Here is a 16,451-nt window from a genome sequence, read left to right as displayed (position 1 = left end):
CCACAGTGGTCCACCTATACATCACAATTTACAGGTAGTCGTGTTTGTGTGCCATCCATGTTACTGTGTGTGCAGGTGGGGAGGGGTGTCAGTCCGTGGGAGCCTACACTGTCAAGGTATGTGCTATACGTTCCCTCTTTGCCAAGGCGTAGGCATATTGGACACACCTCCATTTGCCTACTGGGGCTGGCACAGTGTGTCCGTGGTCTGGATCCCTCTGTGCCTGTGTTGGCCTTGGTACGTGCGCTGGGCTGTGAGGCCCTCCCCCATTTTGACCCTGCTGCAGCTGTTTCCGCAGGATCATATCATGTAGCATGGCACATACTATGAAGATGTGGGCACACATGCCTGGAGAGTACTGCAAGGCTCCACCAGATGTGTCCAAGCACCGGAACCGTGATTTCAGCATCCCGAACACATGCTCTATGATGATTCTGGTTTGTGCGTGTGCCTCATTATGGCGTTCTTGCATTGGTATGTGTGCATTTCTGATGGGGTTCGTCATCCACAGCTCCAGTGCATAGCCAGCATTCCCCACAAGGTGACCTTGTGGGATGTCCCCTCTGACAAATACCTGATACAGCTGTGAGGCATGCCAGATATGGGATTTGTGGTAGCTTCCAGGGCTGCCAGCACACACGTCCATGATAATGCTCTGGGCATTCCACACGAACTGCCAGTTGATGGAGTGGAATCCCTTGTGGTTTATGTAGTGCCTACCATACTCACCGGGTGGTGACTTGATTTGTATGTGTGTGCAGCCTATCGCACCCAGTACCTCCGGGTAGTTTGCTACACGGTGAAAGTGACGCATATTGCTGGCCAACTCCTCCTGAGTTTGGGGGAAGTTTATATGCTCATTGGCATGTGGTAACATGGCATCCAGGAACTGGTGTAGTACCCTGGATGCTGATGCCTGTGAGATCCCCATTATATCTCCAGTTGGCCTTTGAAAGGTACCTGTGGCTAGTATGCGCAAGCTTACACATACCTTCGTGTCCACTGGGATGGGTTCCCCTCTGTTGTTTCTGATTCTCAGGCGTGGCCGGTACAGCTCTACTATTTGCTGTAAGATGTCCCTGTCCACTCTGTTACACTCTACTATCTTCAGATCATGTAGCCCCTGGTAGGTTACCCTTGGTCTGAACACTCTTCTCCTCCTCCGAGGCCTACAGTGGTTGTCGGCATCATCCTCCACAACACCGTCGGTCTGTAACACATGCTGATGAATCACAGCTATGGCAGCTCCCAACATGTACATTTTAAAAGTTCCCCATCTGTTTACACCTATGGTGTGGTGTTTGGGAATACACAGGTGTGTGTTGGGTGCTTACACACTTTATACTGTTTTGCTGTGAACACTGATGATGTCATAGGGTGTGTATGTACGATCGTGGCTACAGGGTATCTTCTATGTTTTATTAACAGAACCACTATTGTGCTGCCTTTGGTGTTGCATTACATTTGGATGCCGTGAATTACCTCCTGCCCTTCCATTTACATTTGTGCACGTTACATCTACCATTTGCTGGCATGCATCCAGCTGCCTGCTTTCATTTGTACTTTCCTAGACCAGGCTTATCTTGCGTAATGTGTGCTATTGCCGATCTACTGTGGGTTTGCTTTGCTCTGCTATGACAGTTCTCCTATCTTTGCATTCCAGGTCCTCCCCTCCTTTCGTTGCAATCCTATGCCTCCCCTATCCTGTTTTGCAGGTTTCTGCTTGTCTACTGCCGTCGATTGGCCGCCGTGAGTTGATTGGTGTTAATTGCTCATTAGTATGCCAGTTACCCTGCTTCGGCATTTCCTTCTTTTCTTCCCCTGACCTTCCTGTTTGTGCTATTGTTCACGGTGCGTGCATCCGCTTACCGGGTTTTGGGCACGAGTTCATCCCCGTACACATGCGCTTTCAGGGCACCATGTGTGCTCTCAGCTAAATGGTTCTATACCCTCCTACCCACCCCTGTCCTGCAGCTTTGCTTAGCAACGGCCAGGCCAGATTTGCATTGCTCCAATGTGCTTACTGATACGGTGGCACACCCCTCTGCTGATGTCATGTATCACCTTTGATACACTCCTTGTTGTTATAGCGTTGCACCATCAGGTACATCCTTAATCTGGCAGGACGTTTGCGATTCAATATTACCTGCCTCATTTGCATGGCATTGACTACTTTATAGTTACAGCGCCGAACACTGTCGTGGGCCCCTGGCAACCCTTGCGCCTTGCTTGTGGTGTGCCATGCCTACCATTGCATATTATGGTGCAATCCTAATTTGTCTTTCATTACGATTTTATGACATTTGTATATATTTCCTTTGTATTCCTGTTTGCACACACATGCCCTGTGGTTGTACTGTGTGTTGCTGTGGACATGACATTAAATGTTGTTTTTAGGTGTTGTACATCTTTTCTTGTGCCATTGGCTGTGTATTTCACCATTGGCATATGTTAACTTTGTAATACATGAGTATGGTCCGATTCCATAACTCCAATGTTCTGTTTGGGAAAATGTAAACCATGTTTATTGGTTTACATTTCCATGGGCTTGCGCTATGCCTGCACCACTTCGTGAATCGCTGTATGCCTTCATTAACATGGTGCAACACTGCGCATGGTGTGATTTGCATACCTATGCCGAGGGCTGCATAGATCTGGCGTACGCCGGTCATGCACGTGGAGCTGGTTCGTACCTGAATCGTTCAGCGGACATATTTGGCATTGTCCTGCATACGCTACGCTTGCGCCTGGCGCAGGCTTCATGAATCCAGGGGGGTTGTTTACAGTCGGCGAAGGAATCCACATCTTCCCTGTTCTGGCATGTATACACATGGGAATTTTGACATAGATGTTTTTTCATCCCACATAGACTAGCAATAATGTACAAGAAAGATGAAATGAAATTCTGGAGATGTGGACACCCTGATGCAGACATGATACATATGGTTGTTAGTTGCAAAATAGTTTCCCCATTTTGGTTAGACTTTAAATATCTTTGTAAAACTCTTTTGAATGACAATTGTATAATTTCTGACTTCCTTATCCTATTCAATGTTTACAAACTCATTCCTAAAAAAACAAACGCTTTTACTATGGTCTATTTGTTCTATAGCTAGGAAAAGTGTTACTAAAAATTAGAATTCCCAAACTACTCCTGCCTTTAAAGCGGAGTTTATTCATCTTGTGTAATACATTTGTAAGAATGAGACTGCTACTATAAAATCAAAGACTAGCAATACAACTCATCATTTAATTGCTTGGACAAAATTGTCTAATCTATTAGAGAAGTAGTAAGTGTTCTCCTATGGATATTGCTTTTTTAATTGTTATGGACATCGAATATAGCTTATTTGTTTTTTTCTTGTTATTATACTGTTAAGTCATTGTGTTATAAAATGAATAAAAACATTTTGGAAAAAAATAAGAAAAAATAGATGAAGCAAAAATAACAACTCTTCCTAATACTTCCTCTCAAATTAATCCAGACTGAAATATCAAAGACTTTTTAGATATAGTATATATTTGGCTCGATAGCTGACCAATTTAAGGAGATGAGTGAAAGGTAATGAAAAGAAAAATTCTAAACAACTTGAAAAAGTAGCCCTGCTAACACTTGTTAAAAACTTTGTCTGAAGCTAAAACTGTATGGGGGTATCCATTAGTTCAATTTGATGGAAGCAAGTATAAAGTTTTTCTGATAGATTTGTGGACCTACAAACCTTAACTCACTTTCAAAAATGACCCTTTTTATAGAAATAGGACTAGAATAAAGTGCAAATATTGTTACTTTCTTTCCAAATCTTCCAGGTCAAACTATGAATCAGAAAGGATATTAATAATTACATTAGATAGTTGTGGTGCAGCAGTTAGCATTGTCGCCTCACAGCAAGAGGTTCTCCCATTCGATTCTCAGCTGGAGTGCCTTCTGTGTGGAGTTTACATGTCCTCCCTGTGGTTGAATGATGTTTAAAGACATGCAGGTAGGTGCGTGCATGAATGGGTGTGCCTTCTTTGAAGGTTGGGCATCGAGCTGGCAACTCGGCACCGTAAAAAAATCCACTGCTAATCATTAGCATACCGTAGTTCCACTGTGGCGACCCCTAAAATCGGGAAAAGCCGAAAGACATTAGTTCACATTAGAAAACTGAAAGTAAAAATAAAATGTGAATGTAACATATATTAATAAATCACGAAAGAGCCTTCCAACTACTGAACACAGCAACAGTATTAGCATAACAAACTGAGCAATCATTACAGTAAAGAAAGACAAATATTAAGACTGAACAGAGTTAAGTGGAGGCATCTTTTATACAACTATCCTTTACCTCTCCTGTTGTGGATGCCTGTTTTTGTCACTGACAGCATTCCCATCCTGCACCACTTTTTGAGACATCGTGTTTGGATACTTATTGACTGTGGTACCTTTTCCAAGGATGCATATGCCACCCATGTGGAGAGTCAGAGAAAATATTCTTTTCCTGGTCTCTATACTTTTCAAACCATGTCCCATGACAAGCCTTGTATTCTTCTGGATTACAGATGTCAGTGAATGCATGCATCATGCGGAGTGCGGAAGTCATCCACCTATAGACACAGAGTCCCTTCCCACATTCCACAGCTGGCCCTTATATGTCTGAGAACAAACCACCTGCATATATACTTATAGGTTCATAGGTTCATAGGTTCATACTAGGCTATCTGCCCGAGGGCATCTACAAGCCCAGCCCATCGTTCTGTGGCTTACGCCACCCCTTTAGTATGGGGAACTATACCCATTATTTTGCTGTGCCTCTGTCGAGCAGTGACACAGAGGTAATCCCTGGGGTATATCTGCGATCTCCCATCCATTGGTCAAGATTTCTCTTGAACAAGGCCAGCGAGGTGCTCTGCCTCACATGTACCGGGATTCTGTTCCACAGCATAGGGAGTCTTTGGGTGATGAATCTATCCCTCCAGCACGTCCTATTAATAGCCGTGTCGAGGTTTAAGTCTCCGCCCTTGTGGCTCTGATGGATCTAGATTTTTGAGGTGAAGCATATTCATCAAATCTGGGTTTGACATGGCCTTGTATGTTAGGCAAAGGTCACCTCTGAGCAAGCGGTGGCGACTGAATAGAGCTGGAGTTCTTTCAGTCGGGCAGCATAGGACAGATTTTTGAGACCCTTTATCCTTTTGGTGAGGAACTTTTGTGGCCTCTCCAGCTGCTGCAAGTGTCGGGTCAGATACATTCCGAATGGGGCATTGTACTCAATCATTGGTCTGATGAGTGATGAGTAAAGGGAGACTATGACCTCCCTTGATCTAGATGAGAATCCCTTCATGATAAGGTGGGCAATGTAGAAGGTCTTCTTGACTACTTTAGCTACATGGGTGTCGAATGACAGACTACTATCAACCTGGGTCCCCAGGTCCCTGATAACTTCTTCTGTGCTCAGTGGATTGCCACCTATTTGGTAGCTAGGGGTAACCTTGTTTTTCCCGAAGGGTATGACTATGCATTTTTTGGCATTTAACTTTAGGCCGTGGCTCTGGCACCAGTTATCCGTTTCTGTGAGTCCCTTCTGAAGGATATCTGTGTCAGATGTGTTTTCTACTATGGCGCCCAGTTTGCAGTCATCTGCAAACTTTGTCAGCCATAACCCTCCTGTGTTTGCTTGTACTTCGGAAAAGTAGATGCCAAACAAGAGTGGGCCCAGGACTGAGCCCTGTGGGACACCAATTGTGACAGGCTTTGAGTCTGACATGGCGCCAGCAACTCTGACCCTGTGGGTTCTGTCACTCAGCCAGTTTGCAACCCATCTTGTGATGTATGGGTTAACATTTAAGCTGATGAGTTTTTCAATGATACCCGAGTGGGGTATTGTATCGAAGGCCTTAGCCAGATCGAGGTAGGCTGTATGGACTGCCTTTCCTCATCAATGGCTTTGGTGACTGTTTCAAAAGTCAACCAAGTTTAAAAGGCATGATCTGCCTTTGACAAAGCCAAACTGGGTTGGATCCAAAGTCTGCAAATTCCCTATGTCTTTATTTATGAGGTCCATTATGATCCTCTCCATGGCTTTGCAGATAAGGTTTGTCAAGCTAATGGGCCGGTAATTTCCAGGGTCGGTGGAGGCACCGCCTTTGTGAAGTGGGACCACAGTTGCAGTGCGCCACTCCCTGGGTACATATCCAGAGGTAAGACTTTGATTAAACAGCTGTCCTAGCTGTGGGTTTAATTCCTCATTGAGTTCGTGGAGCACACAGCCGGGGACACCATCAGGTCCCATGGATGCTATGTTTTTTGCTTTGGAGAGAGCAGTTCTCACTTGGGCGCTGGAGATGTTTGGGGGGCTGCAATCGTTTGGTATAGATATCTCTTCTTTTGGGGAGGTGAAGAAGTTTGCACTGAACCTGTCAGCCAGTATGTTGGCAATGTCTGTAGGATCAGTAATCTTCACATCATTTTGAACTAGTTCTGAGCATATCTGGGAGTTTCCTCCTAGGTTTCTAACATAGCTAAAGAAGGCCTTATGATTGTCTTTTGAGTCTTTAGCTATTTTTCTCTCGAAATTTGCTTTGGATGATTTTATGAGAGCTCTTAGTTTTTTACTTATAGTGATCAAGGGTGTCTTACCTTTTAAGGATTTTGCTCTATCTTGTAGTAGCTTCCTCCTTTTGTTGTAGAGTTTGTTTATGGCTGGGGTCCACCAGACTGGACGCTTGCCTTTGGTACAAAGAGTCTTTGTTTTGCTTGGGATTGCCTTATCCATGCAGTCCTGCAGGTGCTGGTAGAAGGCATTTGTAAGTGATTCAGCGGCTTGAGTACTGTTTTCTGCCGGTTCGGGGGCCTTAATGGAGACCACACTAGTCTTTAGAAGTGTGAAGTCGGCTTTTGAGAAGTTCTTTACTGTGGTCTTTTTTATTTCAGGTGGGGGTGGGATGAGGACCTCCAGCGAGATTAGTTTGTGATCTGATCTCACCAGTGAGGGGTATACTTCCGGTGATGAACACTGTGCTCCCATGTTCGTGATGATGAGATCAAGTATGTTATCTCCTCTTGTGGGGATGGTGACTAGTTGTTCCATGGCATTTGAGTTTATGAATTCCAGGAACTTTTGGGCTAGGGTGTACTTCTAGACAAAGACTCATTATAGCCTGTCCTGCATTTTTATATTTGACTTATGTATTGGTATGAGCAACATTTTACCCAATCCCTCATACAATGAATTACAATGACAGCGGAATTCATGGCCCTTGTCTCCTGTCCTTTCCTGTTTACCCAATGCCCATGGTCTGCCCTACCAAAGATGACCATGATGGTGCCATGAAACTGTTCTGTGTTCCTCCTCACATATACCGCAAGTGTTGATTACATTGCCGGGGTGCACAACCAGGTGGGTTTTCTGCCTTCTGTATTTGCATATTCACTTCTAGAGAGTCACTATGTAAAGTCTGATATTACACAAGAATGGCAGCATTGCATTATATTTGGCTAATAAGGGCCTTGTAGCAGAATGTTTACACTAATGGGTCAATTTAGTGCTATTGTCTCTGAATCACAAATAGAACACCACACCCTACCAAGCACTTATGACATTAACCATGCACAGAAACTCATGCCCAGTATATTTATGCATAATGCCTAGACTAGTAGCTTCATGGTATTGCATTACAAAAGCTTAGTTTTGGGCCATTGCTATACCATGACATCCTTCCCATGATGTTGCACTTTGAGTGGACTTGTATAGTGATCTCAGACTCCTCAAGTGGTTCAATCTGCAGGGCTACATGCTTATGTACTAGGAAGAGTTTTCTTGTTTTTCTTATAGAAGGATTTTTTCTGAGTACCTGCTGAGGAGGTATGATGGCCCCATATTCAAGCTGGGCACCTGGAAGCACTTATTCTGTTGGAAAGTTGCCTCATTGGCATAATCCATTCTGTTGTACAATGTTAGTATTTGTACCAGAACCACTGATGGTTCCAATCTGACCTGCTTCACCTGTAGAAGAAAGAGTTAGGGAAAGGGAGCTGCACATGCAATGAACGTATTTTCTTCCACCTAGTATTGTATTTCTTGATGAATATATGTACTCAGAAGTGCATACTTTGTTTTTACAGTGGATGAGATATGTCAATTGATCATTGCAAGATATCACATGATGCAATGGAGACTCCCTCAGCTTGGGGCTGCACATACCATGTGTGGCAATTCACTGTACAACTGACATTGTATGTGTCCATATACAGGTAATAATGTACTTTCTTTTTCTTGTCTTTCTGTGGGTCTAGTTGTGGTGTGGGATTTAGACTGGCAGCAGTAGTCTGACCACTCATTAAAGTCATTGAGAAGACATGGATGAAGTCAGAAATATATTTTTAATGTTATTTAATGTCAATCTTGATTATGCTGTATTCAAAGTAGAAATCTAACATAACCAGGTTTTATTTTTGCCTAGTCAAATTTCCATTGTATTAAATTACCCAGCAGTACTTTTTCAAATGGTTAGCAAGTTGCACATCCAAGCCTATATTGCCAGTTACAAAGTCTTTTTTCCTTAGACCATTTTATAGAAACTGCATTCCACTCTGTGGATTTGTTTTCCAAGACAGAACACTTTATAACCGATGATTGGTCATTGAGTGCCACACTGGCTTTGTCATGCATTATCAATCTTGTGATTAGAGAAGTTTAACTGCTGTTTAAAGTCACATTCAGATGGAACACTAATATATTTGTTTGATTGTTTATTTACTTGTAACATTATGCATTTATTTATTTGTTCACTTACTATATTGTGTATATATTTACTTTCTAGAAAAAAAATATTTTTGTTGAACTATGACACACAGACACACACACACATATATATAAATATATATACATATATATATATATATATATATATATATATATATATATATATATATATATATAGACCCCCTACAGAAGACTGACAGCTCATAACACCAACACCCACATCGCCAACACCAAAAGCGCAACACACGAAATACCGACAATGGGAAAACGGTCAGTTTCCATAGTGCGGAATGGAAATATTTCCATTCCTGTACTGTAGTGCGATCTTGGATTTGGTATATTAAAGTTACTGGGGTGTGTGTGTGGGGGCAGAGCCCCCCACGGAGGGTGCAGGGGTGTGTAGCCCCCCTGCTAGCAGAAAAAAGGAAATGTTATTTTCTTTTTTCTGCAGTAGCACTGTTGTCGGTATTTCATGTGTTGGGCTTTTGGTGTCAGCGATATGGGTGTCAGTGTTGTGAGCTGTCGGTCTTCTATAGGGGATATATATATATATATATATATATGGGTGTACTGTATAAAAACAAAAATTCACTTGTTCGAAAATAAACAGCAGACCCTCAGTTACACGAAAGTGCACTTAAGCACTTAAACGAAAGTGCACTTCCTCGAAGCATGGTTCAACGAACCGTTCAGGGAAACTGAAGCGCCGAGGCACACTACAGTGGGGGAATAGGGAATTTACCTGTTCCCCACTGTAGTGCGACCTTGGAGTTGGTATATTTAAGTAGGGGGGTGAGGGCACAGCCCCCCCATCTTTTTACTGGTTCGTTGAAATGAGTTTTGCAAAAGTGCATGGTCTACTGCTAAGTGATATTCGGTTAAAAGCAGTAGACCCATATATATATATATATATATATATATATATATATATATATATATATATATATATATATATGTATAGATTCACTTTATAAGCTCAAAATCCTAAAATATCGAATTTCAGAATCTCAAGCTCATAAAGTGGAAAACTAAAAAACCACGAAAGACCAGATTCATGAAATTCAAAATCTTGCATGTCGGAAATGTTGAATTAGTGGTTCTGGTGTTGTGCTCTGTTCATAGATTCAGGTAAGTGCTTTTGTTTAAGGGATTTGGGCAGGGGCTGTGGTGTGTGTTAGTGTGTTTTGTTACAGTGATGTGTGTGTGCATGGGGAATGTTGCTTGTGTGGTGGTGTTTCATGTGTGTGTGTGTAGTGCAATCTTGGAGTTAGTATATTTAAGTAGGTGGGCATGCCCCCCTGCATATAGTAAGGGTAGGTGTGTGTGTGTTTGTTTAGTTGTGTGCATGTTTGAAAGTGTCAGGAGGTATGTGTGTATGCGTTGTGTAGTGTGTGCGGTGTGTTTTCACGGTTTTGTGGTTTCACGGTTTTGGGATTCGTGGTTGTCAGGTTATTCGATATTTCAGTATTTCGAAATTATGAAGTGAATATATATATATATATATATATATATATATATATATATATATATATAATATGTATTACTAGGTGTACTCTGTACTACTTTCACTGCATTGTATTGCAGATACACATATAAATGTATTTGTTCCCTGAAACGTGCTTTAAGCTTTTTAGCTTATGTCTTCTAGAAAGAAAAAGACAGTGCACCATTAGGGGTAGCATGCCATTCCAGCACAGATGCATTGATGCATAGAAACAGAGACATACAGGCACAGACCAGACAATGACCTCACAGACACAGGCACACATATAGTCACACACATATACAGAAACTGGCACACACTCACACGCATAGCTCAACTGGCAATCTGGAGAAATGCCAATTTACCTTTCTCCATGTCTTGAATTTGAATGAAACAGCAGTACCTGATAAAAACATTGACGTCACAGGGAATGCATGCAAATTCCATACAAAAAACAGCTAGGAAGAAATACTGGAGAACCCACCTAGCCCTATCAGGTACAAGTGATAATTGCTGTAGCACTGTGCAAAACCATTACATGGGTAAAGAAAAAAATATAAACAGTAAACCATTTTGCTGCACAGTATAACTGTCGCTACATTTTACCACTGTGATAGTGTTTTTGCTTGTGATTTGACATTTTATTGAGCAAATATATATATATATATATATATATATATATATATATATATATATATATATATATATGTATTTTTTTTGTGTAAGATGAAATTTTAAATGTCTGCCATACAGTGGCCAATCAGGTAGCACACTAGCTTTTAATCCTCATCTGCTCAAAAGATTGTAGGTTCCATTCCTCCGACCAGCTGCTTAGATACATTTTCCATTACTGATAATGCAGCACACAATTAGTTGCTGCATTCCTTCAGTGCTGTGTTTCAGGATGAGATTGGAAAACCAAAATCCTGTGGGCCTGAACTGTTACTGTTTCAAGATGATATTTAATATTCATCAAAATATATGAAAACGCTAGAGATTACTTTAGTTGGAATCAAGAATTATGCAATCAGGCTAATCAATACTGTGAGGTTAAAAAATATCCAAAGTAGAAGAGAGAAGTAAATAAAACATCCCAGAAATACAAACATTTCTCAAGGGTTCTTTCAAATATTCCCTAATCAGCATAATCACTGGTGTCCTTCAAAAAGCAAGCCATACTTACTGGGATTAACCAGTTGAAGAAAAGTAAATACATGCATACTCATTCGATCTGTCTACCTTTGCTGCGTCAACATTTTATTTTCATCCATTCCTTCTATCCATGGTTTTAGAATTCACATTAACCTATGTAGGAAAACATTTTTGAGAATGTCGTAGAACTGATTCTGTTGCAAAACATATTTACAGCTCAGCATGTTGGCATTTCTAATTTCACAGAGCTCTCAATGGCATATTATATTTTTCAATCATCAAAAAGAAGCTATTCTCATTCTGAAACTAAGGATGAAGAAGGTTTTTGATAGAAATAGACTAAACAACATCTAAACACAGTACTTTACTTGAATGACTTTTATCTCGATGTAGCTGTTCACAGAAATGCTAAACAAACATATTTATTTTTATTTAGTGTTACACAAAAATGGTAAGGTATATTTTAAATCTATCCTGATATTTTCTGCATGCCTTGAAGTTTTCCTCTATGGCAGGTGCTGAAGGACTAAATTCAATTTACTTTGTAATTGCTCAAAATCTTTGATTTTGAGTCCAAGACCTACTAGTAGGGAAGCGTGCAAAAGACGGGTAAGAATCATGTTAATGGAAGCTCAGAAGAGCCTTATTGGTAAAATGCTACATTATGTGAAAAATGGAAACTTTGTTTGGCAAAGACAGTTTAAACCGTTTTAAGACAATATGTAGCTTCTCCGATGCACATCTCTTAACTCCTTAAGTAATAATAAATAATATAAATTCTATTAGCATACAATGAAGCATTTCAGGCTATTAAGGAAACATTACTTAAAGTGTTGTATCAAGGAGAACAGAGCTTGAGAGATTATTCTGCTATACAATGTGTTGCATCAGTCATAAGGCAAGGCATTTTACTGCACTAAATCTCGAATGCTGGAATAGAAAGAATTCTAAGCAGAAGTAATAATACAAAAGGGAGTAAAATGGCATTTTGCCATTTACATAAAAAAGCATTTGAGTTTGTGCACGTGTGTGTTCATTATGTTTCATCATACATTTGTTACACTGATCATTTTGTAAGAAAGACTGCTTTGTGGATGAAGCCATCTGTTTTGTAGGATTGCTACACAATGTGAAGTGGGATTTTGCACTTTCCCCACTCTTTTGTGATCTCTGAGTTTTTTTTTTTTTTGATTGAGTTTTGACCATTTGTGATAGAATGATAGAATACTGCTGTGTCAGATGAGAAAACCTTTAAGTTTTTGGGATCTATAATCTCCCAGGACATGAAGAGGGAGACCAATGTATGGTCCGTTAAAAAAAGGCACAACAGTGAATGTACTTTCTGTGACAGTTGAGGAAGTTCAACCTCTCACAGAAGCTGTCATTGTGTCTGTTCTCAGCTCATCCATAACAATGTGGCTTGGATCCATGTCTAAACATGACCAAAATAGGATACATCAAATAGTCAGATCTGCAAAAATATCACTGGTGCTTGTTTGTCCTCCTTACAGGACCTGTACTATTCCAGTGTCATGAAACGGGCAGGGAAAATCATCAACCCTTCACATCCAGGCCACCATCTTCTTGAACTATTATCATCAGCCAGGCGTTAGAGATTAATATGCACCAAAACAAGCAGATATAATAAGAGGTTTTTCCACAGGCCATCGAGTTCATAAATGGTTAATTCAGCTTATTAGGCTAAGTATTCTTTTTCATAAGCCTCCAAGGGTTCTGCAGTATTGTTTATTTATTGGTAATTCTTGTTCCTATCAGAGTTTCTTTCAGTATTTCTTAAACTGAGTTGCATTTTGCACCTTGTATGTATATGTATACATATATTTACATTTTTTATCTTGTTTTTTAATAGTTGTATGTATGCCATTTATGTAATTCATACTTGGAGAGTCATTCAAACTGGAGTCTGATTCCTTGTATGTATGCATACTTGGCCAATAAATGTGATTCTAATTCTGATTCTAGATTCTAGATGTAGTTTGACATTCGGATTGCTTGTTTAAGCCATGGTTTGTTAAGGTAAAACAAGAGAAGAACACTTTCACCCTTGACAGAGCTTCATCAGCTCTAAGTTCTACATTTTCCATATACATAGCAGTGTAAATTACAATGAAGGCTTTTCTCTAAGAGCACTTAAACAGATCACATTGAATGGCAGTGACTGGAACTGTGGAACTTTCACAGGTTGCATCTTTATTGTGATTGGGGCTGTTAACTCCTTATCTAAGTAAATAGGAAGTCACTGTATAATCTGCCTGTTGATCAGTGTGCTAGGTATAATTTCAAATAACAATGCTGGCATCAGGTCCAGCATTTTATTATATTAATATATTATATCATGAAACAGATTGCTGTGAGACTATACTTTTTGTAAAATGATGTGATGGGAGAGGGTCAGAAACTGAGGTTAACAGAATTCAAAAACAGAAGTTTGCTACTAAAAGCAGCAGTGCAATTAGTGTCAAGGAGCCAAGAGAGGAAGGATAGTGCCTTCAAATCTAGTATTAAGACAAGCTAAAAGAAAAAAAAGTAGTGTGAAGATGTGTGTGTGTGTGTGTGTGTGTGTGTGTGTGTGTGTGTGCGTGCGTGCGTGTGTGTGTGTGTGTGTGTGTGTGTGTGTGTGTGTGTGTGTATGTGCATGAACATTCCCAGGCTCCAAAAACATAGGGAAAGGGAAGGGTCAGAGATGAAGGGTAAGAGTGACCAAACACCTTTCAGACATCAGGCATAAGGATTTCAAAAACCAACTATCAAGACTCAAATTGGGCCCATTATAAGGCACTCTGAATGCAAAGCTACTTGAAAAAAATAACTTGAATGACAGAGTCGACTTAAAGCTTATTGGAAATCTGGACTTAATTGGACACATTCCATTAAGAACATGCTCAAGTTAAAGAAACTGAAACATAGCAACTTTTCCTAAAACACAGCAATACAAATAGGGCAGAATTCATAAACTGCAACATGTTGCACTGCTACGGTGCAATGCACACAATATAGCTCACTATTTTGTATTGATTAAATGTCTCTCCACTGAAGCAGAGCTGCAAAGCAAAAGTAAATGGCAGAGTATGCTAATGAAAGCATAACTAGCTGAATAATATGCTAATTAGCCAACCCAAGATGGCTGAGGCATTCAGGAAGCTATAAAGTAATTGTGTACATTTGGTGTAGCTCTTTGCCTTGAACTCTGAAACCTTTTGGAATACAGGCACTATCACATATAGAAAAAAGGCAATGTTGGAGGCTGCTGCTGCTCTCCTGCATGTGTATGTGCAACAAGCTCAAATCTATACTACTGCTGCTGCTACTAAAACCTCAGCCCAGGAGAGGAAGAATGTTCAGACTCCATTTAAAATATTATGAAATGCATGATATTGAGATACTTGAGTGATACAGGGTGGATAGGAAAACACTCCAGCAAATCTGCAACATCTGCTGCCCCTACCTCCATCCCAGAGGAAATCAAGGAGAACCTATGCCAATAAAAACTAAGGAATTTGTAGCATTAAGGATACTAGCTACTGATACATTCTAGAGACCTGCAGAGGAAATACTAGGGGTATCACTGGCTGCAGCCACCAGAATATTGCACTGATGTCTTAATGCCATTCTAGAACATTGCAAGTTAGTACACTAGTTTTCCCCTTACCCCAGAGGAGAGAGCAAGAACAATGCAGGAATTCTATGCTGTAGAACACTTCACTGAAGTTTTGGCAGCCAGAGATTGCATTCATACAGAAATAAAAGCCCTGCCTGGTAAACAGGAAAGGACGTACATTGACAGGAACGGGTTGCAATCAATCAACTGCCAGGCCATCTGTAATGCAGGAGGGATCATCCTCAGTGTGTGAGCTAGCAGTTACCATGACTCACACATATGGCACTCCTCTCAGATTTGCACAAGGTTTGCTAGGGATAATGTTCCACAAGGCATCTACTTGGTGATGCAGGTTATGCACTGGAACCATGGCTAATGACACCCATCAGAACTGCACACATACTCACTAAAAATAAGATACAATGATGCACATGCTCAAACTAAAAACATCATACAGCATGGGTTTGGCATGCTGAAGTCATAGTTCCACTGTCAAAACACAATGAGGGTGTCCTACAGTATGTCCCAGGTACCTGTACAGAAATTTTCACATTCTGAGCCATGTTGCACAATATCATATTAAGGAAACAGCTGCAGCAAGGCTACACGGTATGCATGCACAAGAGTGCATATCCAGTCCAATCAATTATATGGCAGTCAGCATGTCTGTAGCATAACACAGGCAGAGTTTGCAGACAATACTTATGGACTGGAAGAACAAGGCTTATGGGGCTGAGACTAATGAATGACATCATGGGCTATCTTCCTGAATGAATCATGCATAGTCCATGCCATATCTTGAAAGAATGTTGCCATCATGTCCCTCATCTGTGTTCAGAGCACATCAGTCGCAACCTCCTGGATCTCCTCCCAGTAATCATCCGTGTTCCTGTTTTGATGTCGTCTCCTCCGAGACATAGCAGTATGATAGCTCGGGCAGGTACAGTTTCAGCTTCCTTATTATCGTCATTATTGTCATCATCATCTAAGGACTCTAGCAGTGGCCTGGCATGTGCTCCTTTTTATCACCTGATAGGTAAATGGCCACAGATCCATGCTCTGTCAACATGAATTGCTAAACACGACAGAAATTAAATGCAAATGTTTATTACGGAGAACATTCCCATGAAGATCATAACAGAACTTAATATGAAAATGATAAAAAAATTACACAAGGACTGACACACTGGTTCATTACAGAAAGAAGTACCTTATAAATGCCTGCCCTTTAATGTCCTATTTGTAAACTGGACGTCATTATTCTTTTGTAAAAATTGTATGCGCTTAGAGAAAATCCACTTGGGCCATCAGCATTGTAAAAATCTATGAATGTGGAAATCTAGAAGTTGTAGTGTCTGCATGTAATGATTTATATGAACAGCCACCAAGTGTCAATGTTAAAATGAAGAGAAAGTGAGATGACAATATTGTGGAAACTATGCAAGCTATATGACAA

Source organism: Protopterus annectens, chromosome 5.part0, assembly GCF_019279795.1.
Source record: "Protopterus annectens isolate FY-2018-M chromosome 5.part0, PAN1.0, whole genome shotgun sequence".
NCBI classification, from domain to species: domain Eukaryota; kingdom Metazoa; phylum Chordata; order Ceratodontiformes; family Protopteridae; genus Protopterus; species Protopterus annectens.
This window is presented reverse-complemented; position numbering follows the sequence as displayed.